Genomic DNA, 24141 nt, shown 5'->3' on the forward strand with positions numbered 1-24141 from the left:
GGAGGGGGGGACTAATAGGAAAAAAATGCATCGCTTTCACCTCACTTCTTGCACCTCTTGGTTCTCTCAGCCAATCATATAGTTTAGCAGGGACTTTTATATAACTGTAACTTTGGAGGCATCACTTACACTTCACATATCAAAAGTTACCAATCTGCAGTATGAAGCCTGAATGCATAACAACATATTTCCTAAAGGGGACGTATTTATAATGGATTTCCCAAGCCCAGATATGTGTCCAACATTGAGTTTAACACTTCTAGATACATCAGACACTCTCTCCATACCCAGATCAATTGTACGTCAAATGTATAGCAGGTGTACATTTTCCCAGAAAGGGCAGAATCATTGGTCATGGGTGAAATGTGCTATAGGCTGGGAAACTGTTTGGGAGCTACCACACCACCTACCCATGAGGTGCCTGGAGATGTTAGTCAAACATGTAAAATCCCATTGGGCCCCATAGATTACTGCACATTCATCTGGAGCAGCAAGTCTCAAACAAGTTCAGAGGCAGCTGGGAGTTCATCGTCTCCCCAGTCATGGTCTTCCAATACGGGGCTCTGGGGGTCCCAGGGCCCATCATTGGTGTTGAAGACTGAGGTGAAGAAGGCATTCAACCTCTCAAATTTGTTTACGTCCCTATCTGTGAGGTGATCAACCTCACTGATGTTACCTCTGGTCCTCCTGTTGCTGCTACTAGATTTTAAAAAAGGAGTTTTTGTTGTCCTTCATAGTGCTGGTCAGGTTGAACTCTCATCGAGCTTTGGCCCCACAAACTTTGTCCCTACAGTGGTGAACAGCATCCCTGTAGTCCTCCTGTGTCACCTGTTTTTGCTTCCAATGTCCATGCACCTTCCCTCTCCACCTATATTCTAGAAGAAGATCCCTGCTCAGCAAAGCCAGCCTTCTGCCCTGATTGCTTGACTTCCAGCGCTTTGGAATTGCCTGTTCCTGCACTCTGAAGAGATGGTTCTTCAAAACTGACCAGTATTCATGGACACCAATATCCTCAAAAGCAGATTTCCAGGGAACCTCACTAACTAGATCCTTTAACAGCCCGAAGACTGCTCTCCCCATATCCAGGGTCAAAGTTCTGCTGGCAGTTTTCTTCCTGTCACCAGTGATTTGAAACTCAACTTTTTTTTTTTTTTTTTAATAGGTATGGGGTCTCATCAGCCACTGTCATGCGAGCTGCGGGCTCTCAGCAGCTCTCTCCACTCCCCTGACATTTCCCAGTTCAGGAAACCTCCATGTACACCACAATCCTCTGCCCCATTGTGGATCCTGCAGGCACCGCAGCTGCTCACCTTGGCAAAATGCTTTGGGTCAAAACATTTGAGACTGGCATTCTGAAAGCTTTTCTTTGTACTGAGTTCTTGTTGTTCAGGTACCACAGGCACTCCCTCTCTGTTCATGTTGTTGTGCATCTGGCTGGTTTTTAATTTCCCTGTGTCTTCCCCAGCACAGTGAAGAGAAAAGAAACTAAACAAGAGCATATAGTTCACCTGGCAGCATATGCAAATGGGGCAGTTTCCAGAAGTCAGCTGGAAATTAGGCTGCAAGGAAGCGAGTCATGAGAGACCATGATTTGAATGCTGGTTTTGTCACGGGAACCATCACTGTATATTAAAATATAGTCACACACCCATACTGTATGTAATAACTCAGTCTCTGGCTGCTTAGTATACTTAGAGCAATTGCTCTTGGTTGAGGCAAAGCAGTTAGCAGATGAGTTGCTTTTATCCTTTGCATCATCTTGCATGAAGGAGACACTGAAGCAACCTGATTTTGCTATAAAGTCTCATGTGGACTCTTAATAGGATGGTGCACTGATGGTTCCATTTCCAGGGCCCTCTGCTTGCAGTTGTTAGAATGATTACACAGATCTTTTTTTTCCTACTGAAGAACTGCACAGAGCTCTCAAACTGTATTCCAGCTGGGAACATGCAATTAATCATCACACGAGATACAAGACGGCTTCCATATGTCTTCTGATGCATGCCACATTTACAGGTATCTTTGCCTTGGATCCACATGCTTTCTGTGAGGTGCTGAGAGGAGAAGTGAAAGCTCAGCCTGATGGTCACCCTACAAACTTGTGAATGTATTTAGCTAACGCTGAAGATAACCAAACTATTCCATGCTTTGAAATCTCTCACCAGATCTTGCTGCTTGTGAAACAAAGGAAATATGCAGCTTCTTTATTAAAATAAATAATAACTGAATAATTAATATAAGTGATTAAAATCCCCAGTATCACAGCCCCATCTAATGGACTGACTGAAAGATAGTCAAAGGACGTACAAAGAGTCTATCCTTTTGCAAAACAAGTTATCATGATAAACAGGACTCTGTGGCATGTTAAACACTGTATTATGAGCACAGGAGGCATTTTCTCTGAAAATTAAAAAGGTTGCAAAATGGCTGCAGCATCTGGGAGGCAATTCTTAGAAGAAAAATGTAGTTCAGTGTTAGTGTCTCCTTTATCTACTCCTTTCAATATTCTCTTGGCACAGATGAGCATGGAGAGGGGAGTCTCCGTATTTCTTAGTCATGCTATCATTATGCCAATGACTCTGGAATGCCATAATCCTACAAAGCAGCATGGGCCCAAGGGAAAACACAAAGAAATCACTGAGAGAAGAGAGATATCGGTTAATCCAGACTTCATTTTCTATTTTTTAATTTACAAAAAATATCCAGGCGATGCATGGCTTCCAGAGAAGTGGCTTGGCCACTTGTCATTCTAGGGGAGGGCCAGCCTCAGGGCTGCCTGTGCTACATGTTGTGTGACACATCTACGTAAGCCTGCCTGAAATACTGCTTTGCTGATACCATCATGATCATAAGGCTGGTTGCCAACCTTTCATGTCTCATAACCACAAACCTATGGATTAGACCACACAAAACACAGTTACTATCAACAGGATGCTGAGAGGAGTGGTGTCATGAGGTTTACACCCTGATCCAGAGCTTCTGGAAGGAAGTGAAGGGATACTTTTAGTTGCAGTGGGTGACAAATGGCACGACTACTCATTTCTAAACATCTGAAAAGGTATTTTGGATCCCAGTAGGTTTTGTGACATTAGGTCGCCAGGAATTTCTATTGCTTCTTCCTCTGAGCTGCTCTTAGCTTCTCCAGCACTGTGAAGTGAAAAAATACATCTTCCCAGATGACTCAGAGCTCTGAACCCCCACCACATTCAGTAGTGCTAATTAGGCACCTTGCTCGTGAAAACAGGAGGAATGAGGCAGCAGAAGACCTTTATAGATGTTCTCATCCTGAAAGCCCACTTTTATTCTCTTCTGAAGGTTTCCCAGCACTTTACTCATTAAGAAAAAAGCTCAAGCAATGAGACCTCTAACTTTTCCCCTGTGAAACTGAGCGCCCAGACACAAACAAGGCCTTTTTGCACCAAAGCCATAAATCAATGCTTTGTATCTTACAGGGTTTCTGAGCTGGGTATCTGACTGTAATGTTTACTATGCACTTATGACTTACTGTGCACTTTGTAAGAGAAAATGTGCTGGTGCAAGCCCCATGAAGCATGGCCAGTTAACCACCCAAGCAGGAGCATTTGGTCTCCTTAAATTAAGAGACCCTCAAATAAATCCTTGCTTCGGTCAAGATCACCTAGAGGGGAAGGATCACTTCAAAAGGAGCAAATGTTGTATGTGTTTTTCTACACTGACCATTGCTGCTTACCTCCTCTGGGGCTGGAAGGACGTGGTGCAAGCATTTTATCTTCTGGAGGCACAAATATTTCAGCAGCCACAAAAGCTCCCTCATGCTGACCAAGCACCAGATTCCCATTTAAGTGGTGTCAGTCTCCTTTCTGGACCTGTACAAAACATTTACAAGGAAGCACTGACGGATTAATTAGGGAAATGTTTCTGCTTGGGCTGATGGCTTTGCCCAGAGATTGATTTTTCTGGTGTGGACTGACTCACTCCCAAGGGGCAGTGGGGGCTGAGAGTGCTGCTGCAGGGATGGGACACCTCAACGGGCTGTACGGTCACAGGGATAGGGCATGCAGGACCAGGCAGCCATGTCCCTTTACATGGCCACTGGTGACTGAGCTTTATGTCACCTCCTCCAGAGCCACCACAAAGCCGGAGCAGAAAAGGCAGGCTCATAACACTATTCCCGTTACTGAGCAGCACCACCTCTCCTAATTGCCACATGTGGAATGACAGTACCAGCTAATTAGAAAGTCATCAAGGAGGAAGAGGCTAGAGCAATCAGGATTTCTGCGTAGTTGAGCCCCAAGTTCAGGTCCTGACTGCAGCATCACAGTCCGTGCCCTTCTCTGGAGCGCTCATCAGAAAACAGGGGCATCTAGTGGCTGCGTCAGAAATGCCGCTAAACATCACGGCTCCCTTGAAAAGGTGTGAGAATTTCCCTTTTTCTTCTCTCACCCCTAAAACTAAAAATATTTTATTCCATGTTACCTGAAGGACGAGGGAGAGGGACAAACCCTGACTAGGCTTCACGCTCTTGGAGCAGCATTTCCCACCCGGCTGTGACCCTCTGCAACCAGATTAAGTGAAGCTGCTGCTGATTTCTGCTGCAGCTGCTGCTCCAGAGAGCCAGACCTGCTGCCCTGGGCCCCACATCCCATGCTGATTCATTGCAGGGGAAATGCTGCATCTCTCTGTGCTGACCCAAGCAGTGTTTGCAGGCAGAAACTGTTTAGAAAGGTTTCCAAGGCTGTCAGCTCCCAGCCTTTGGCCCTTGTGCAGCAACTGTGCACTGCAGGCACCATCGCTGTGTGTGACCATGTTTTCCTTCTGGACAGGCACCTTCCAGATACCGAAGAGGATTTTTTCTTGCCTGCAGGGAAAAAGAGGGAGATGATCGGAAATGAGATGATCGGGCAAAGGTGAGGAAATATAGTTTACTTTAATAGCAGGGATATGTTGCAACTCCAGGTATAGTTCCCTTATACAAGGCTCTGAGACAACACATACCTGAAGAGCAGCCCTTGCACATAGCGCTTTTCAACCTGTTCACATCCTAAGGCTTGCAAACTTGACTATCTGGTAACTAATTGCCCCCTGGCAGTGACAGCTTTCAGTCCCTCTTGCTCCATTAGGTTCCCATCAGCATCACTGGCTTAGTGTGATCTGAATTCGCCTGCTTCCTAATGTATGGACAGAGCTGGCATATTGCAAAGGGACTATCACATAGACGAGTCCCATGTTTTCCTATTTAACAGCTAAATAGAGGACAGCCCAGTCTCTGAGGCTGTCAGGCATCTAAAAAATGCAAAATTCATTCTTTTATTAAGCAAAAGGATTAAAGGAGAAAACATACGGCAAAAAGCCTGAGTGCTGAATGCTAATGGGACTGTTGCTGTTATGCAATTCTCTATGGAAAATCAAAGACAAATGATAGTACTAGAAAGGCACATTATTATTTTATAGGCTTAGTCCCGAAGTGAGAGGAGCAGAAAGAAAAACATGCACAGCTGTTTTTCCCTTCTCTGGCCACTTTGATGTGCTTAAAGGAGACATCATTTTGCAAGGTCTGTATATGCTCCTCAAGTCATGACTTGACTCGCGGGTAAACTCCATTTGCCAGACAGCCTGTTTTACTCTTAGATGTGCATATTATGTGTAAATACTATTTATTTTGGTAAATTTAGCAAGCTGGCACTCAGCTAAGAAAGGAGAGGTCTGCAAGCCAGCTGCTGCTGTGACTGCCTTTCAGGTAAACGCAGCAAAGCTCAGCTCTGGTGAGTGCACCCAAATCCAGCTGGCAGCAGGTCCATGCAGGAGGGAGCACAGTGACAAGCTGCTCAGAAAGGTGGGGAAACACGTCAGCCATGAGCCCATGCTCAGCTGTGGGCAGTTGCAGCAGAGGGCTGGAGTTAGCTCAGATGTGTCATGAGGAGTCAGAGATCCCGTCCTGTTCCTGCTCTGCAAGAAATAGATTTACAGAGTTGATACATACTTGAAAACTTTGGTTATCTGCTGTCTTGCGGATGTTTTTATGCATGTATCCACATGCACACAGAAAAAATGCACACAAATATGATGATGTGACAGGTGAGGTAATTTTGATAACCATTTTGATGGAAAAGCTTTGAGCTAAATGGCTTTTAAACAGAATGAGTTCAGCCTTGAGATCAGGTTACAGCACAGTTATATGTGAACAAGGACATTTTTATTTGCATCCCTGTTGCAAGATGGAAAATAACTACTGCAGGTTTGTGCAGTCTGCCAGGGATGGCCTCCTCTTGGTGCAGGTCTGGGGCTGCTTTGTGGGCACAGACCATCCTACTGAGAAGCAGCTCTCCAGCCTTCTTTTCCTTTCCTAGTGGCTCCAGCCTGTTGCATGACAATGGTCTCTCTCTCTGGAATTGGTGGTGTGAGCAGTGCTCTTTCCAGACAGCTGTGACACCTGCCAAGGTGACACCAGGGACTTGCCACTGAGTGTGCAAGTGCAGTCTTGGGTGGAGAAAGCACTTGGCGATTGGGTTTGTCTCCATTGGTTGTTCTGAGCTCACCTTCATCTCTGCAGTTGTTCACTTGATGTAACGCTCTGTTGCCTTATGAGGGGAATCAATTGAGCAGCATTTTGACAGCAAAGGGTAGGAATCAATCACTATAGGCAGGGACTGCTTCTTACTCCCACTTTTCCTGTGCAGCAGTGAGCATGTTGTGGCCATATTCAATATATAAGCACCCTCTGCAATGCCTCAACACTGAAAAGGAATTTTAATATTAACAATCCAGGAAAGGCTGTGTTTACTGTAGTGAGCTTAAAACCCCCTCAAACCATTAGGATATTGCCCTGGCAAACAGCTCCATGTCTCCAAGGCCAAGCTGCTGGTGGAGGCAGGTGACGGGCAATGAGTTGTGCCATCAAGTGCAGCCATGTCATGTTGCTGCGTGACCAGGACAGCCGCTCTCCCCAGCTAGCTCTCAAATTCAGCCAAGAGCTTGATAGTGGGGGAACAGCAACAAGCTATCACAGATCACTCACAATAATTAACTTTGGGACCACACTTTTCCCTTGGCAATCGTCCACCAACATACTCAGTCACCAACCACAGCTCAGGTGACAACTCTGCTATGTGTTAAGCTGCAAGAACCTACTTGTGTGTCTGAGCTGCAGTGACATGCTAATATTCTAAACATTTTGATCTATTACTTATCCTCCAGCTAAACAAAAAGGTCTTTTTTACCTACTTTTAATTTCTTTCCCATGCTGCTGAGAGCAGTCAGCATCTGCTGTGGTGATGAACGACCTTACACGAGCTCATGTAAAAGCCAACAGTTCTTGGCAATCCAATCCACCAGTGCCTGCTCTGCTTTTTGCGGCAGGAGCCACGGGCGCTCTGCACCGGTTCCCCATTGATCATTGTGGACGCCAGAAAAAAACGCCTCTTCCCACCAGCTTCAGTCAGGATCAGATGTGTACTTTGCTGCGTGTGAGAACAAGCCTGGAGCAGGAAAGCTTGTGCTCTGCTATGAGTCTCCTCCATTCGTTTTACATTTCCAGCTCCTTGATAACACACCCAAGGCTATGATCTGTCAAGGTTGCTGCCCACTTTCCTCCTGGGAAGCCGATCCTGATCTGTCAGTCTGATGAGAGAGACGATGGCTGCGTGAGAACCCCTGTGAAACAGTAACCTGTGGAGAGTAAAGATCTTGTCATTCAGAAAAAAAGATGCATCTTATCCCCACGCAACAGTGATGCAAAGCACGGGGGTTAACGGGAAGCTCACAAACCTGTGTGTCCCAGCCGCTGCTTTCAGAGCTGGTTTGATTTCTAAACTCTAATGAAACTGCAAGAGAGGAAAGGCTTCTGGCTTTCAGTAGGGAAAGGGTTTTTACAGTCACAAATGATGAACGCACACTTAGCTCTGTTGGTTACAGAGAGAAAGAGAAATCCCGTGGTCCAGCCCTGTGCCTGAGATGCAGGAGCTTTGCAGATTCTTAGTGCTTGAAGTGGTCTCTCTAATCAACTTCTCTAACTTCCCACATAACAGGGCTTCCCTAGACCCCCTTCAGCAAGGCTGTAGCTTTGGTTTACATAGACAGCTTATTTTCCAGAAAGATATCTTTCCCGAAATGATTGAAATGTAGAGCTGTGTTTGGTCCCTAGCACCAGCACAGGCTGCGGGTGGCTCATCAACACCCTCCAGCCAGCTCTGAATTGTGGGATTTGGGCGAGCTGAGGATGACACAGTGTGCTATAATGGTGGTGCCTCACTTTCCCCTTTGTTTGGGTTTGATGGGAATAATGGCCCACAGTTTCCACAGTTGCTCCCTCCCCGGTGCTCTCAGACTCTGGACATTGCTGTGCATGGCTCTGCTCCAGCACCTTCATATGGGTGGAAGCTCTTTGTTCTTCCCATGGTGCTGCTGCTGCTCCCCTGGTGCCAAACAGTGATGTCTTACCAGGGCTGCACTGCTGTAGATCTCAAGCTACAGTGGTGGGGAGCTGCACTCACCTGCAGATGAAGATGACGCCTTGCTGAGGAGATAGAGGTAGACCTCATGACTCAGAGCCTTCAAACAGGCTCCTTTCCAGGAGATCCCTCCTGTCCCCTTTCTCACACGACAAATGCCCCTTGGCGTTGGCTTGCTGGCCTGCTCCCCTATATCCTATACAATGACTATTAAAGCTTTGCTCGTGACAATAGGCACAGGAGTTTGCTTGTGAGAAGGTCCAAAAGTGTTTGTATGGTATGCACAACTGTAGCAGGGTCCACAGGCCAGGGACAGGAGGTGGATGAGAGCAGGTAAGAGCCCTTTGCACCTCTGTCCTCCAGAACTAACATCACCAGTAGCCCGGTTTGCAGCATTGGCCCAGAAATCTTCCCCAGCGTTAAAGACTGTTGTGCAAGAGCACTGTGTAAGTTATTGCAGGTTTCTGTTTAGACAGGACTTTGATTAGAATGTCACTCATATTATTAAAAACTCACATCCTTCACATTCTTCCAGTTCCCTTCCCTGGCTGCAGAGAGTTCAGCCAGGGTCACCTTTGCTGCATTTAATCATCATAGGCTTATTAACTACAAATTCCTGCAATAATTTAAACACTTAGGTCTCATATACATGCCCATAACTGATGATTAATATTTTTTTTTACTTGGAAATTTATCAAGACGATTGAATAATTATTCGGCTCCCTACTCAAGATGGTATTGGAATAAATTATATTCATTTCCAAAGTTTTGATAGCGATCTGAAACATCCCCATCAGTGTTGTACAGGGGTATCTTACAAACAATGAGTAACATTTACTGAAAATGTCAGTGTGAGGAACAACATTCTGATAACTTCATTTTCATGAAGGAAATCTGAACCCTGATATTTTCAGTCCCAGGCCAGCAATCCAGCTTGCTCTCTTCACTGTGCTTTTGTACAGACTTCACCACAGTCATGGATCTGAGGGGCTGCAGTGTTAATTTTTGGATTACTGTCCCCTTTACACATCAGTGGCAACTTTTTCACAACTGACTGGGCATACATTTCAAAAAATAAATGTTTTAATGGAGATGCAAGGGGTGTGCTCCCTCCAAATGTGACAGTGTTCATGTTGGGCATTAAATCATTTGACCTCAAAAGTGCACACACAGTTACATTAAGGAAGGGCAGAGGGGTGGGGATCACAATGGACTAAACTTATGAAGTCATTGGTCATGTCAGGTGTCTCAGTTTCAAAAGGTCTCTCTTGAAATACCTCCAGGGCCTTAGAGAGGACAAGTGCTTAGACCTCTCTGACAGACGTGCTGCCTTAGCATATTTCAGGTTGGGTGACTGGCTATGGAAAGTGCAGCCCTGCACAAGACTTGTGTGTATAATATAATCCCATAAACAGTGTGGGCCATCATGCCAGACAGAGTTCCTAATTTCCATACCAGCCCTGCAGCAGTCAGGATGGTACTAAATATTCCTTTCTCTCTTTCTCCTCACTCAGGCTCATTTCCCTCTGATGATATTTTTTAAATATAGCCCTGCAAATATGTTGAACTCTGAGTTTTGCCAGGGCAGCTGTTAATCGTAAGGCAAAAATTCCTTTTCTGATGGATGTTTCTGTTATTACAATTGAAGTTTTGTCTCTTGAAATTAAGAAACAGTAATTAAAGTATTTAGTGCCATGGGCTGATAGAATTGTTTTGACACTAGTTCTTAAAAAACCTGAAGTACTCCATCTTCCTACCCTGCACTGTCTTATACAGGGACTTTAGAAAAATAATTGAGACTTGTAAGTCATCCGAGGCTAGGATTTGATTGCATTTGAAGTGACTTTTAAGGGTGAAGAAACATCTGGCACCTTTTAAAAAGTAATGTTTGTGAAGAAAATAGAGAAGAAAGAGAATATTGACATGAGGTGGTAAACAAACAACCATCACAACGGCAGAAATTGTACCATGGAAGATTTTTGTTTCTTGATATCATGAAACATCCAATATTCCTAGGAAAAGCTGTAAGAAGTGGACTAATGGGTTAACTGTAAAGGGGCAGGTTGGAGATAATCCTTCCATCTCCGGTTTCCCGTAGATTCCCTTCATGACCATCACAAATGACATAACTCTGCCCTGTTTTTCCCTTTGTAACGGAGACTTGTATTGAAACACTGCAGTGCTTAACTCTTTCCTATGTGTATAGTCCTACACAAATAGGTGCACATGTATGTAGGCAGAGGATTTTGGGGTGTCTCAGAAGTGGATGAACCAGAATAAAAGGTCAGCTAATGGGCCAGGGCTGCTTGATGTATGTGATGCAGGCTACGACAGCAAGTGTACACTTGTGAAAGATAAAGAAACTTATCCTCTCTGGATCCATTTTGTTTCTCCCTCTCCAAAACTGTCAGGAATGCAGCTGCTAAACCGTAGCAGACTTTCCTGGATTCACTGCTGAATGAAACCTCCTGGAGAGCTTGGAGATCTTTATGTATTTGGGTCCTTGCTGCTTTTTCATGCTGTTTGGCAAAAGCAAGGGCATGGGACGAGCTGGGCTATCACCTCCCTTGTGGAAGGGAATAATCCCAGGGTGGAGGAAGGAATGAGCAGCAGAGCAGTGGAGGAACACCCACCACAGATGTCCAAGGTCACAGAATCACAGAATCATAGAACAGTTTGGGTTGGAAGGGACCTTCAAAGCTCATCCAGTGCCACCCCCGCCATGAGCAGGGACATCTGCACCCAGACCAAGTTGCTCAGAGCCCCGTCCAGCCTGGCCTGGGATGTCTCCAGGGATGGGGCATCCACCACCTCTCAGGGCAACCTGGGCCAGGGTTTTACCACCCTCATTGTAAAAAATTTCTTCTTCATGTCTAGCCTGAATCTCCCATCTTTTAGTTTAAAACCATCAACCCTTATCCTATCATAACAGTCCCTGCTAAAAAGTCTGCCCCCATCTTTTCTATAGGTGTCAACTCCAAGGTACAAACCACTCAGCTGCCTTAATTTGCCCTGGAGAAAAATTAAGGAAGTGGGGTATTTAAACATCCCATTCCTTCAAAAAGACTGGGATATTTAAGAACAGTTGTGATGAAGGGGACCTTGATCCAGAAAATCTTTCAGGATACTACATATCGTCTAGTCTTACATGTACATCTAAGTGCTCTTCTTGAAGTTGGTGCTCCCAGATCAGAAACAACAAGAGAGAAAATAGCAAACATTTTTGAGCATGCAGCAGAATCAAAGAAATAATCAGCATAGCCCTGTGCTAGCGATAGTGTTGGAGATGGTGGTTGGAAAAACAATAGCCATGAAAGTACCAGGCTCTGAGTCTTGTGAGCCTGAGAAGAGGTGACAGAGATGTATAAAGATACAACTGGGGTGTTAGATATGTGGCACATGGAGGATCTGTCATTTCAGGAGAAGCTGACAGGATGAAAGCTTTGGATCAGGCTTTTTTTTTTTTTTTTCCAGAGCTTGTGGATATAATTATGACCATTTTCATAAAAGTCAAGTCCCTTTTTCAATTTAATGAAGCTTGGCAGGAGGGTTGGGAGCACTTGGCATGTCGGAGGAGCAGAGGAGAGCTGGAGCACAAGCTGCTGCTTGTGGGGCACATGAAAGCCTGAGCCCCCTGCCAGAGCAGGGGACCCCCGCTACCAACAGCAGTCCCCTGCCCCACTGCTTGGTTTCTGAAGCTACACATGGCATTTCCAGTGAAAGATGTCTAATTCTCAGTATTTCCGAGCACCCACCTTCAGAGCCAGACCCCACTGAATGCTGTCAGCCCTGGGCACCCCTCCAGCTCCTTAAGAAGCACAAGAGCACTTCTGAAAACCCCACCACCTCTGGGGTTTTACGAGCCCCTTGGGCTGAGTGCTGAACTCAGTCCTGTCAGAAGTCGACATGAGCCTTTGTCACCTACGAAAAGCGGGTCTCGTTCCTCTGTGGATCTCCTCTTGCTGCCCCAGGTTTTGACAAGCAGAAGAGGTAAGCAGAGGGTGTCAGCAGGCTTTGTCTTTGCCACACTGCTGGATGGGGCTTAGCACTTCTCAGGAATAGTTCCATTATCAAGAGAAGGTGATGACCAAGATTAAACTGCCCATAGGGAAAGAGCCAGGCTTGAAATGTTAAGGGAGTTGTTGCACCCATAAAATTCTTCTTCTTGCCTAGTATCAGGTAAACGAAATACATCTTCTAAATTGTTGATGGGTGGAAGCTTGGTTATTTGTATGGTTTTTATACTGGGCTGCAAGTTTTCTGGAGCAGTGGAAAGGAGGAGTCAGAAAAAAAAAGGGGGGGGGATTTGGGTCAAATTTGGGGTGAATGATTACAATATAAGCTCCTATTATCCAAAGGCATTCAGAGCCATAAGTGGACTAAACCATGCAAGTGAACGCTGTGTTTTTAATACGACCATAATCGAACCAGTGGGCAGTTGTGCACACTGGGAATTCATTTGGAGCACTTCTATATAAGTACCTCGATACAAAATTAAGGCCTAACTCTGGGCCCCCAAGAGAGAAAATTCTGGCTTGTACTCTGCCTACGTACACTCAAATTAATGCATAATGTAGCAAGTTTCTTCCTCTCGCTGCCTGCCCCTTTCTCTTTCTCACACACACACATGCACGCACGCAGCTGAACTCCCACACAAGTTCTGCGGGGAAATTACAGCCTGCTCATGTCACTCCCTTCTTTGTCACTGAAATAGTGCCATAGGTCTGGAAAGCACTTTCTCTGTGCAGTACCAAACTTTTGCAGCTCAGGAAGGTCTTACTTTGACAAAACATAAATTAAAATTTTCTATGTAAATCAATGAATTTTTAATTTTTCTTCCAAAAAATGTATTGCAGTGGTATTAGTCATAAATTGTAGCCTTCTTGTTGGCATATCTTTGGGAACTAGGCATGAAGAACCAAACTTTCTGTTGTCAGGTCACATTAACTCCAGGATTTCTCACAGGCAAATTGTGTCTTGAATGCTCTGCATGATTCACAAAAAAAGGCCTTTCTCCATGTAAAGCATCAGCTCCCATTAAGCAGAAGAAATAAACCACTGCATGCAAAAGATGTGAGCACGTGCTTATGAATAATCAGAACAACTTTAGAAAAATCACCTCAGAGCATGGCAAACAGCAGTAACACACTCAGATTAGCATCTCTGATCCTCCAAGACCAATGCAAGTGGCCTCCTCTCAGTCTTGAAAAGGGGGCAAAGCTCATGGCTTGTTATCAGGGCGGTAAGAGGGACTTCTGATGGCACAAATGTGTGGGGAATACCAGCAGTGGTGGTGAGCAAGTGGCAAGAACGAGCATTTGCCTCAATGCTCAGCAGGACCCAGGGCAAGTGGCTGCCAATGGACAGTGTTCGAAAGGTTGGAGGTAGGAGGCAGTGTAGGAAGTATGCCAAGATGGGCTTGAAGAAAACTTTATCATTGTAAACCAGGGAAGGCTAACTTTAAAGAGACTGAGGGCTATTATTATATATCCAGTAGTATAGAGCAATAGCTTTAAAAAATGCTTCATTAGATATTTCATGAGCAATCTTGCTGTAAATGCTCCTACTCCACTCCCTTTTCTCTTTGCATGAGGAAAGTAACAGCCCAGCTCATCTTTCCACCTGAATACAATACATTTCTGTAGGACTTTAAGAAGCTTGCTAATTGCATGCAGCCTCAACCATAAGCCTGCAAAAAATCAGCATGTCCTACTACCCACAGAACTCCAGTACTTGCTGCCATCAGACTGCAAAATAGAAGACTTTACCCTCTCTTCCTTCCATGCCAAGTGCCATCTACTGTCCCGCTAGACTTGTGCAGTATGGAAAATTATACTGATGCAGATGATAGGTAATTAGTTGTGACTCAGGCCCAAATTAAGAGGTCTTACCCCTTAGACAGGGTTAATAGAAACTCTAAGAAACGTTCTGTGGTTTTGGGTTTGTTTTTGTTTTTCCCCTTCACAAAGTGTATCTCCTCAATGGTTTCTTATCTCTGAGTTTATTGTCGCTTCTCTCTATCAAATGGGTTCTGAATATTAATGATTCTTATTTCAGCCCCCAGGCAGGTACTTCTATCCTCAGCTCCGTGCCCACTGAACACCTGATTGGATCTCTTCTCATTACTCAGCCAGCCTTGAGAAACTGGAGAGGTGCACCAGCATTCTCAGGTAAACCATATCAGTGTTGACTTGTAAATCTCAGATACTTTATTCCTCTTATAACACAGAGTAAACTCATGAAGCACATGATTTCAGACATGGAAAATACCTGACTTCACCACTTTTCTTCACATGACAATGCAGCATGGTTCTCCCAACTTTTCCGCCAAGATATTTGGGAAGGCACCACCAGGACTTCACCAGAAAGCAAAACTATAACCACAAAGAGATCTCAGCAATGCTGTCAGGTCTCCGTAGAAGGTATTTTCTTGGCCTTGTAGATCGGAAAATGGCAGTATTCAAGCATTTGTGTGCAGATGAAAAATGAGAATCAGTTAGTACTGTTCAGACTCACTGCAGCCAAATTAAGTAGAAAATGAAATATTTTGAGAAGCATCCTATGGTAAGTGAATTTGAATTAGCTGCAAACATGGATGATTTTATTCCAATTGCCAGGCCACACAGAATAGCTGCCTGGATTTAATTCCCCCTTTATATCACATGTGTCTTTCCTTTATTTCCTGGCATAGATAGATGTGTGATTAAACTATCACTTTTGATATCCCAAAAATCTGAGGAAAGAAGATTACATTGTAAATCATAAAAAATCCTCCTTTCCACTTGTTTATGAGTTTTAGACAGCTTTAAAATTTTTCTCTGTGATTACAGCAAATTGCAACGAGATAAAACATAAAGTGTTATAGTTATTTCTTTAGAGTCCTGGATTTATGAGGTCAGTTTATGGGGATAATTTTGACAACAAATGCAAAGTCATTTAGGGCTTTTTACTTGCTATGGAGCTATTAGATTAAAATGCCATTTAAATTTTTTTCTTCTTGCTGACAGAAGTGAAAAGGTGGCAGGCCGCTGAGCTGGTCACTGTCATTTTTCATTTTGCTTTTTTGGGGCAGAATATCCCCAGATTAAGCCTCAACTGGTATGTCTGTCTCAACTACCCCCAGAATTATATCCTGCTTATCAACATCCAAGATACCAGCACTGGGAGCCCTTGGGTGCCGTTGGCTGTTAAATTACAGCTCTGGAGATCCAGGGCTGCCTTCCCTGGCAGAGAGACCCATTCACACCGTGGTGGTGCCCGCAGCCCCACGATGTCTCTCCTCTGCACGTGTGTCCCGTGTCCACTGGCTGATCCGGAGTCACCATTTCAGGGAACAATCCTGTCACGTGGAGAAAGGCTTTGCCGTCTGATCCTCTGCGGCTCGTGGGGAGTTCATGGAGGATGAGCCTGAACATCTGTGCTTTCAGGCCCTGGTCCAAAAGGAAAGACTCGCCCTGAGTTGGGCAGGATTTGAATCGAGTCCTGGACTGGCTTAGGACTGATCAGCAGATAGACACAGAGTAGATATAAACCAGGCGAATGGGACCTGACACATACATGAGTCACTTCATCTGCTGCCGAATTAGAGGCACTGAAAGAAACTCCAATAGCTCTGCTGTGCCTGATTGATTTTACAGGGTGAAATTGTGCACCCTTTTTGGCTTCCAGGACTAGTGCAGAGCAGTGGTCAGGTGTGTTTGCTCCCAGGTTGCTCACAGTAGGCAGCCAAACTGCGAGGCAGGTGGGTGCATGGTCTCCAGACAGGGCCCTGATGGAAACGGGCACAGATGCAGGCAGGGCATCCTCACCTGCCGGGAAAAGCTCTCGGTCAGCCAGTTCAGACATAAGTGTGGACTAGACACCTCATGTCCCATGTCTAATTGTGGCACCATGAATGAGGAGGAGAGATACAGCATCAGGTGGCTGATAATCCAAGAGGAGGAAATACTTTGTACAATACTATGTGTCAACAAATAGAACCCAGTAGTAAGTTATTAGGCGCTGCTACCAACTTCCTCTTCTGTTCTCCAGTGACTAGTGGTCTATGTACACTCCATATCCACACATTCTTTACTTGCCATTGCAGTAAAACTGGGAGTATGGGGTATTTCCGAGAAGGAGCACTCTTCTGACCTGATGATCAGGCATTAGGAGATTTGATGAACATGGTACAGGGACCAGGAGAGATACATATGTGCATGCACACATCCCAGCAGTGATGGAGAGCACAGCCTTAACACTGGTGAAATTAACTGGCACGTCAGCAACTTGCAGAAAAGTATGAGAGCACATTCCCAATGAACCATCCAAACTAGATGAGTAATTCAGAATATCATTTATACAGCTCACTTTGCTTGTTTTGCCTGTGAGTAAACATTGAGTACTTTTTGAGGTGGACAGCCTCAAAAAAATTTATACAGTTACTTCTCTGTTAACCATGATATCAAGGAAGTGTTCACAGTTGTATGCAAGGCCTGCTGGCTCAGGGCCCTTAGTCCCAAAATAATGATGCTGTCCATCGGTCACTAGTGCTCTGTTTGCAGTGATTATTCAGGCTTTGTTCAATTAGATCCACAAAATAAGTAATCTCAGGAGGCTGTGAGTTGGTAGCTTGGTTCAGAGCCATTAATACATTGTAATAATTGTAATAACTGTAATGCAATTGCAGATACCGGTATCCTTCCTCTTACATTTTGTTACTCTTGCATCTTGCCCTCAGCCAGACCAGGCGGTCTCTGGACAACTCCAGGACTTGATGGAGATGCAGAACAAGCAGTGGGTCAATGCGTGAAGGCCTCCCAATAGAGAGATGCACACCCACCCACTGAGAGCTAAAAACCACCCAGAATGAGGACACGGTGGTCTCAAATCTCGCACTTGACTGTCAGCATCAGAACTGGACTGCCCTGGAATGGGACTCCATGGAACAGGGAATGTATCTGCCTATACACACCAATTTGTACTGTGAAGCCACTTGTAGCATCGAGTGAGAAGCGTGTTGTTGCACTGGAGTTTTACTCTCTAATTATACAACATTTACACTTTCTTGTAGTTATCAGTAAATCTATAATCAGCACATTTCCCACATGTTTGAGAATCTCTCCCATGTTAATACAATATAATTAAAACAGCCCTTGTTTCAACAGTATCTGCATTAAAAAGCAAAACCAAAGGGACCGTAATAGGTGAAGAGAGGTTAATAATAGGTCATGTGGTTAATCTTCCAGTTACAAGGGCAAACACTAATTACAGGACTGGGAAGGGAAAGGGCAGCCTGATTGCAATGTGATTATGGTGACCTTGTTAAGGAGTGATCCAACTCATGATGAGAGCCTCAATAAATAAAGATAATACATCCCTTATCACCTCCCGGCAAACGTCAGATGAATGCTGAGAGTAGCGTTAGCCCACTCTGCAGACCGGGCTGTGAGGATGGAGGCTGAGCCATATTATTTTACAGCCCTGTCTCAGCACAGCAGGATCGCTGGCTTTTTGTTCTGCTTGCTGGGAAAAACAAAAGCACCAGCTACTAATAACAAATATATCATGTTGACTTCTAAAGGGCTCCATGGTACAGCATGTTACAAATTACAGCAAACTTCAACATTTTTGAGCATCGGAAATGTGGCAGAGTACCACGATTCACCACGTTGTCAATGCCGGGGGGAATTCCCGGGGAAATGCAAAAATACTGGTTACCGTCTAGACTGAAAAATTGTAAAAACTCAAGCTTTTTCTGCTCTTTTTTTAATCCCAAGTATAGACTCTGCTGCCCAGGAAAACATATCCTACACATTATAACAGTTTCATTATCTCAGCAGAGAACTTGCTGTCTGTGCTGCAAACTGGTCCATGGAGAAATTACCAGGTTCCCAAATTTAATTAGGGCAGGACTCAGACAGGGAACACAGCGAGGTTAACACAGATGTCTGTATGTCCCATCATTCTCACATCCTGTAATAAACAAGCATTCGGGGAACAGTATAAGTCAGTACTGGAAGCGAACAGTCCTGTGCTATGGATGTGAGGCTGGTGCCTGCTAAACACTCATAAATTCACTTGGGTCATTGGTACGGAAAGTCTTTTGTTACTCATGGTGATTTTGTATGTTAATTGAGGACGGAGTTAATAGGAAAAGCAGTGTCTCCAGACACATCAAGGCTATATAGAGCTCCTTGGTCTGGCAGCTTGTTGGCTGGATGTGAGCAGGGCGAGAGCAATGCCCAGAGCTGTTCAAACTCTCTTCATTTCTGGTTTTAAAAAGCGTGCAAAAATGTTATCTCCTTTGGAGAGAGATATTTTTTAAGCTACACTTGCTTTTGCCTAAATCTATATATTTTTAAAGAGAAATGTCATGCTAACTGCCACACACACAAGGAACTCATTCCTTTGGGTTTAGTTAAGCCTATAAATAAACTTTTGGCTTAGCCACTCAAAGCCCAGCTCTTGGATGTCCAGAAGGTAACAGGGAATTTCTTCAGCTGCCTGCAGTGCAGGTTTGAGAGCTGGCTGTGCTGGAGGATTTGGAACCACCAGCCAAGGTTTCCAGAAGTGGTAGGAGTGTAGGAAGAGCACTGGAACCCTGAAGGTGCAGAAGAAATCTGTGGCTGCTGTTTCTGTGCCTGTGTGTGTGCAAAAAATGCAGAAAGTAATTAAATTTTGACATTTTTATCCAAGATTCCCCTCTTGAGTGTTTCCTATGTAATATCAAAATAAACTCCAATTAATTTGTTCCATTCTATCCACCCTACATGCCATGTTGCAGGTACTGAGAGAATTTCAATTTCACAGTGGTCACAGATGACCAAAATACCCTTACAAGGCTACTCCACTAGCTCTCATGCTACCTTCTGCAGTGCTCATTGCCCACCTTTGAAATGTCTACCTGAATGTTAGAGAAAGCAAAACCAAATGCATAAAGATAGCAATTTTTTATTCATGCCATTTCTTTCTAGTGGTAATTAAATCAGGCTAGAATGTCCCGGGAGCAGAAATCAGTTTGCAGGAGAAAGGATCAGAGACCTGGTGAGTTTTCATGCACGAATTTTCACCCACTCCCCCTGTTCTCAAAGGTGAGCTGCTTTGGGAGGAAGCAGTGGGTTTGGTCCCTAAATCTCCAAATATTCTCAAGATCTAGAACAAGGTCATAATACAGCACCTGAGGAGTGGATGAGACCCCAAAGTCTCTTTCAGGCATGTGCAGTCCCTCTCATAAACGGCCCAAACTTTGCAGCACGATAACACCTGAAGGTACCTGGGCAGAGGAAGAAGGAGGGGAAGGGCCCAGACAATTCCCAGGAGCCAGGTTGTGTAGAGGACTGCTGTCACCTCAGGTGAATTTCACTCTTTTTTCGATGACATAGTTACATTTTACAAGTTTTGATGAAGCTCGTTTTGCAAAGATGGCTAAATTGAACCACGGAGCTGTAAGGAGGGCTCAAATACACCATTCTGGACCTTACCAGCTTTGAATTATCTCTGATTCAAGGACTTATGTGATTGTATCTAATAAAACTTAACTGTTTATTTCTTGCTATAAATCAAAGCTTTTGTCAGGGTTGCTAAGGGATACTATTCATTCTCTTTTTTTTTTTTTTTTGAAGGCTGAATAGTAAATAGTTCTCCCTGGAAGCAACTTAATCTGTGATTTTGCTTTGTAGAGGATGACATTCTTAACTCAGCTCTTGCTGCTGTTCAGTCTTTCTGTTGCTCCCCTAAGTTTAAGCATGACAAAAGGAAAGACAAAGGCTATGAACTTTCCATTAGAGTAAAATACTGTAAAAAGCCCCACATTTAAAGCATGTTTTGAGAAAAAGAAAAACAAGAGGATTATGCAGTATAGCAAGTTGATCATGGCTTCTATTTTTAGTTGTAACATCCCTAATGAAAGCCTCAGATTGTACCACTGGGTTTACCCAAGGATCTGGTGTATTAAAACAATCATAAGCCTCATCAAGGCTATGAAAGCAATGATGAGTCTAGAGAAACAAGCTGTGATGTGCTACCCAAACAGCCACAAAATGAGAAAGATGATTTAAAGAAGTTCTTTGGCAGGCACAAAAATTTATTCTTTGGCCTCTAGAGAATAAATACTGTGATATATTCAGTCTTCTAGCTGTTCACTCAAAGGATTTAGAAGCCTGACCTTGGTCCCCTTGCAAGGGGATGTTGTGCCATGATAAAATTTTGGAGAAAAGAATAATGTCATAGAACATTTGAATACCGGCTAATATTTTTGTCTGATGCCTGAAACACAAGCAGTTCAGAATAGTTGCTATGACTTCCAGTGAGCTTACTAGCTGTTGTAAGTGCATCCCTCTCCAGTGTTAGCCTTCTACCTATGTCTGACAACTTGCTGCCTTCTTGAAGCCCACCTACATCTACTTCATTGCAATCTGAAACTATCTGACTCCCTGGAAGTCCTGTGGACCTGTATTAGGATGCCCTGACTATCTACTTCTGCTAGACATGGAAAGGTCCATATGAACTGGAGACGGCTCTAGAAGGTTAGATTGGGAGTGAAACAGAGGAGACATATAGAAGATTCTGAGGTTTAGGGCTGGAGGGGAAACAGTGTATGAGTTTTTGAAAATTGTAACCATCCTGAAAAAGAATAAAATACCTAATTTTTCTACCTTAAGCTAGAGTGATAAATGGACTTGGGTCATGTGGAAAATTTTATCCTTTTGTGTTTCAAAATGAGCCAATTTTTTTCTTTTTTTTTTAAATAGCCTTTTTCTTTGGAAAACCCAGAGACAGGACATTTAACAAGTGCAGATCCTTTACGTAAGCTGGGGTCAGCATACGCACATTCAGGTTTGGCTCTCTGTGCAGATGACTACAGGGTCTCCAGCCTGGCACTACTTTTCTTGGCCGGCCTTGGCTGTGCCTCTGATATGGCCTGAGGGCTTGCTGGGATTTGCTTTCATTTAGCAGGTGCCCTACAAGCAGAGTCGAGACGGCAGGTCCCAAATGAAAGGAGGAATATGTGTCACCTCTGATAGACTGATGGACTGGGTCTTCGTGAAAGTGTCCTGTCATTACTGAGTTTAAAACTGCCAAGAATTTGGTCTGTTCTCTCCGTGGTGTCTAGTCGTTCAACCCCAGCGAGATCTGCTATATGTGTGGGAAGGACTCCTCCTGAGCATGTGAGTCGATTTTCTTTCAGGCATGATCCCAGACATGGGGAGGGGGAGTGGAGAGAGAATGAGAGGGGAAGAGTCTCTCATATTTGTTTTACACAACAGTGGCTTTACTCAATATTTGTACAAATTGCTTTTTACTGATTGAGATTTTATTTATTAGGATGTATGTTCTTAGGCAGGGTGTGTACCTCAGAAGGACTTGAATGAATTAGCCAACACACTTTCTGTACCGTTGATCAAATGCAGGACAGCAACAGATGGCCACATGCTAGCAATTTCCTGGCAGATGGGTCCTATCCACCATCTTTCACTTATCCAATTTAATGCTGAAAACCACAAGCAAACTAATTGAAAAATAGCATTACACACATATAAACCTTCTTTTTTCTTCTTCCATTCTCTTCTCACCAGTTAAATAATAAGTCGCAACTGATGTATTATCAGAGCCACACTGCTTGCATAGAGACTGACAGGGCAAAACTTTGATCTGTTTTGACAAACACAAGTACAACTTTTGAGGATTTAATAATTACATTAGTCAAAGCCACTGATCATGACATGTGGCAGTGTGTTATTTAGAGAAAGGGAAACAGGTATTCACATCACCAGGTTGGCTTCTAACGCAACCAGAGAATGAAGGTGTTTTACTCTCCTTTCTCCCACTTCCTCCATGGGAAAAGTGATCAAAGAAATCCTGGGCCAAAGGGAGCAGTGTCCTGTGTCCAGGTTTAATTCATTATCCCTTGTTGGAGCAATGTTATGTACAATGAATCATTTGCTCACACAATAATTGAAGAAGTTTTGTGAATTTATTGCCCATAAAACTGTTCTTCACCACCCTGCTTCATTCACCCTGGTCAACCGACCACGTGAGCAGCCCCAATCCATCCCAGTGCAAAGTGAAATAGGGTTACTGGAAGCACCTTAGCAGGGGTTTCAGCTACTCTGCTTTCCTCTATGCTGAAATGGTCTGGGCACGGTCGCATGGTCACTTTGTGAGTTGCAACCAGAGGGTGGCACTTTCTGAAGCAGCTACAGCTTTTCCTCTGGTGAACATTCATCTATAGCCTAGGGTTATTGAGTTCTTGCAACAGACCAAGCCCTGCTAGATACTGTGCAATGACAGAAATCTCTGACTGAAGAGCTTTTAGTCTAAGTAGGAAATGAGACAGTAGCTGGAGACAGACAGACTGACTAGGAGGAAAGGGAGAAAGCAAGAAACGAGGAGACAATATTGGTGAGGATGGCGGCTAATAGTCTCAGCTTCTCGGCAGACTGACTGATGTCAAGCTGAGAACTTTGGCAGAAGGCCATCCTTGTTCAGCGATGGAAGGCGGCAACTGGAAATAAAATAGCACTATATAATAAACTGAGAGAAAAAAAATAAAAAAGGAAAGCAGCTAGCAATCAATATAAATGAGAAGTTAATGAGGTACAGAAAAATTATAAATGTATATAAAAGCACCAGAGAAAAATCCATCCCTAAGAACAATATGAAGAAGTTTTAAAGAAGGACTGCCAGGAAGAAAAGTAAGAACTGAGACAGGCCAATTTTCAGAAGGAAATTGGGAGATGGGTAGTAATGGTCCAGAGCAGATATAAATGTCCCATAGGCAATTTTGTTGTGTTATCAGGAGGAGGAGAAGATACACCTGTATCACATATGCTTGACAATTTTTTTTCTGTTCTAGGCCAAGCAGAGAAAATGGTAAAGAACATAGAAAAGGACATTGCAATTCCCAAATTGTGATTGTGGAGACTTGGCCAAGAGTCTGAGCTCTGTCGCTGGAAAGGCAGGACTGTATGTGGGACGTGTTCTGGAGGAGACATCGGGAGAGAGGGGGAGATGTTCAGGAAATGAAAGAAGTTCTGTACAGGCCAGTTCATAGTAAATCGTTGCTTTTGCTCCAATGCCACCAGCAGACAAGTTTCAGGTGTTGTAAGCACCAGTGCTGGCCACTTCCCCCTCCCAGCCTTCAAGATACTTTGTGGATTTAGGTCTTCCTAATAGGTCTCTTCTTAATTTACCTCTTCCATTCACTGCCAGTGCATGTCAGAATACCTGAATTCCTGGGAAACTCCAGCACTAAGTGATGGGAAATGTTCCACAGAGAGCTTGTAGACTAATGCAGTAAATTTTGCAACCATCCTTCCTCCCCTGTTGGGGACCCTGAGAGAGAAGGCTCAGCATCAGCTGTCCCCATGAGCGCTATCTCATTTCAGCTTTGAAAAAGAAAAATCAGCTGCAATGTTTCTGAAAGCTCCTTTTGTATTTCTTTGTGAGAGCAGCTTTGGAAAGATATAAATATGTATATACATGTGTATATATATATAAGTTTTTTACATGACAAGAGAGAAAAATGTCATTGAAAATGTTGTGCTTTTATCATGTATTTAAATTTCTGATCGCAAATTTAAAAAGTTTGCTCTAGCTCTTTTTTTTTAGAAGGAATGAAAATAGAAACTGTTCCATCAAAACTTCCTTGTCATTAAAAAGTCTTTTTTTTTTCTTCAGTTGAAAAGGATTTCAATGGTATTTTTGAGTGGGATCATTACAGAAACAAAACCAA

Source organism: Caloenas nicobarica, chromosome 5, assembly GCF_036013445.1.
Source record: "Caloenas nicobarica isolate bCalNic1 chromosome 5, bCalNic1.hap1, whole genome shotgun sequence".
NCBI classification, from domain to species: Eukaryota; Metazoa; Chordata; class Aves; order Columbiformes; family Columbidae; genus Caloenas; species Caloenas nicobarica.